Raw genomic sequence first — 3,286 nt, forward strand, 5'->3', positions numbered from 1 at the left:
GGACGATGGAGACCAGCTGTTCTTTCTGAACACAAAAAACCAAACTGCAGGAGGTGAGCTAAAACTGAAGCAAGAGGGATTTATGCTAGTTAGAAGGAAAAACTTCACAGCATGTCAGAAAGTTAAATTCTATCTGCAGTTATTAACATAACTTAAAACCACCTGCTCTGGAAGGTTTTCTGAACAGTATGATTTATGGGGATCAGATGAACTCTGAAAGTGCCGCTACCATTATTCTGTTTATAGTCTCAATTTCCAGGCTTTATTATAAGTTTTGATTCCTAATACTTCCAGGTGGTAACATGAGGCCTATGTCACCTTTGTAGCACATTTTTAACATGACTGAAAGAAAAGAGTTTGAGTCTTTTTATACAGTTATTTTCTCAATAGCAAAACAAACATCTATGTTCATGAGATTTTAAATGGTATCTGAAATTAAAGACAATTTTTACTTTATTATTTATTTATTTATGTATCTATGTATTTATTTATTTATTTTTTAGGTGAGGCAACTCTTGATTGACCTCACAGATCGCAAGGACCTTGTCAGCTTACAATCCCTTATTTTTTTATTTTTTATGCCTACAGCACCTGGTCTTCGTAGGTGGTCTCCCATCCAAGTACTAACCAGGCCCGACTCTGCTTAGCTTCCGAGATCAGATGGGATCTGGCTACCCTTGTTCAGGGTAGCATGGCTGTAAACAATCTTTACTTTAATACAAACTTATTTGTATAATTTTGATGAGAAAAGAATAAAATGCTTTTTTTCATTGGAACCAACCTAAAACTTTTCTTGGAAAGCACAATGTAAACATCTCATAAATGCATTTCACTTTCTTAATTTGAGGTATGTTAAAAAACAAACAAACAAACAAATAAACCAGCAAACAAACAAAAACAAAAGACCCGACATGGAAGCATTTTATTCCAAACAGGTAGTATCTGGTATTTTTGTATTTTCCATGTTAGAAACATAACTATTATAAGACAAGAAAGAGAAATAAAAGGCATCCAAATTGGAAAGGAAGAAGTAAAACTCTAATTATTTACTGATGACATGATACTATATAGAGAGAACCCTAAAGATTCCACAAAAAACTATTAGAACTGATCAATGAATTCAGTAAAGTAGCAGGTTACAAAATAAATATTCAGAAGTCAGTGGCATTTTTATACACCAATGATGAACTTTCAGAAAGAGAAATTAAGAAAACAATCCCATTTACAATTGCATTAAAAACTATAAAATACCTGGGAATCAAATGAACCAAGAAGGTAGAAGACCTGTTTTCAGAAAATTATAAGTCATTGAAAAAAGAAATTGAAGAAGATACAAATAAATGGAAACATATACCCTGTTCATAGGTGGGAAGAATAAACATTGTTAAAATGGCTATACTACTCAAAGCAATCTATAGATTCAGTGCAATCCCTATCAAAATACCAATGGCATTTTACAGAGAGCTAGGACAAATAATCCTAAAATTTATATGGAGCCATAAAAAATCCTGAATAGCCATGGCAATCTTGAGAAAGAAGAACAAAGTTGGAGGTATCACACTACCTGACATCAAACTATACTACAAGGCTACAGAAATCAAAACAGCCTGGTACTGGCATAAATGTACCAGTACCGTGGAACAGAATAGAGAGCCCAGAAATAAATCCACACTTATATGCTCACTTAATATATGACAAAGGAGGTAAGAATATACAATGGGGCAGACTCAAAATGGATTAAAGACTTAAATGTAAGACCCGAAACCATAAAACTTCTAGAAGAAAACATAGGCAGTAAACTCTCTGATATTACTAACAGGAATTTCTTTTCAGACATATCTCCTGGGGCAAGAGAAACAAAAGAAAAAATAAACAAATGGGACTACATCAAACTGAAAAGTTTTACACAGCAAAAGAAACCATCTGATAATGGGTTAATATCCAAAATATATAAAGAACTCATACAACTCAACAACAAAAAAACAAACAATTCAGTTAAAAATGTGCAGAAGACCTGAACAGATACTTCTCCAAAGAGAAAATACAGATAGCTAATAGACATGTGAAAAGATGCTTAAGGTTGCTAACCATCAGAGAAATGCAAATTAAAACTACAATGAGATATCACCTCACGCCTGTCAGAATGGCTATCATCAATAAATCAAAAAACAACAAGTGTTGGTGAGGATGTGGAGAAAAAGGAACTCTCATACATTGCTGGTGGGATCTCAAATTGGTACAACCGCTATGGAAAACGGTATGGAGGTTTCTCAAAAAAATTAAAAATAGATATACCTTTTGACCAAGCAATTGTACTACTAGGTATTTATCCAAAGAAAACCAAAACAATAACAAGTAAAAATCTATGCAATCCAATACTCATGGCAGCACAATTTACAATAGCCAAGATATAGAAGCAGCCTAAATGCCCATCAACAGATGATTGGATAAAGAAATTATGATATATATATATATATAAAACGAAATATTACTCAGTCATTAAAAAAATGAAATTCTACCATTTGCAATGACATGGATAGACCTAGAAGTTATTTTGCTGAGTGAAATAAGCCAGACAGAGAGAGATAAATACCTTATGATTTCACTTATATGTGGAATCTAAGGAACAAAAAGAAGAAACTAAACAAAAACAGACTCACAAATATAGTGGACAATTTGGTGTCGGACAGAGGGAAGAGGGGATTGAAGGACTGGGTGAAGGGTTAAAGAAGTACAAATTAGTAGTCGATAGTTGGTCATGGAGATGGGGAGCATGGCAGAGGAAATGCAGTTAGTATTAATATATGGCTACGTGGAGGGCCGGGGGAGGGAGGGAGCAATTGGGGGATCATTTTATGAACTATATAGATGTCTAACCAATATACTGTATACTTGAAACTAATTTAAATGAATAAATTTTAAAAAGAAATATAACTATTATGTTTCTTAATCATGGCTTTATACAAAGCATATTTCTGAAATATTTTTAGAGGTGGTTTGCATTTTGTCTTAGACATGGATGGAAATCTGGATTGTTTCTGATGTCTCATCTTGATATATTCCCCTGTGTCCCTTGTTGGGATTTAAGAATATGGAGATGTTGCAAAGTTTCTAGTTACTTGGGATGGGACATTGCTTAATGGAAATCTCTTAAGGAACATGAGAGACCACTATAATCCAGGAGATACTGACGGTCTTATATCTTTGCTCTTTGCAGGACTGGCTTTTGATCTTCATTGTTCTGTTAGCAGCAGCCAACCTGTAAGAACAGGAAGTGATCTTGGCA

The 3,286-nt window shown here is 34.0% G+C and overlaps 1 pseudogene; it reads right to left on the bottom strand.

Moving 5' to 3' along the window:
- Window positions 1-579: 579 nt before the first annotated feature.
- On the bottom strand, window positions 580-703 carry LOC112470581 (annotated as a pseudogene).
- Window positions 704-3,286: the final 2,583 nt, after the last annotated feature.

Source organism: Pteropus alecto, unplaced genomic scaffold, assembly GCF_000325575.1.
Source record: "Pteropus alecto unplaced genomic scaffold, ASM32557v1 scaffold3, whole genome shotgun sequence".
NCBI classification, from domain to species: Eukaryota; Metazoa; Chordata; class Mammalia; order Chiroptera; family Pteropodidae; genus Pteropus; species Pteropus alecto.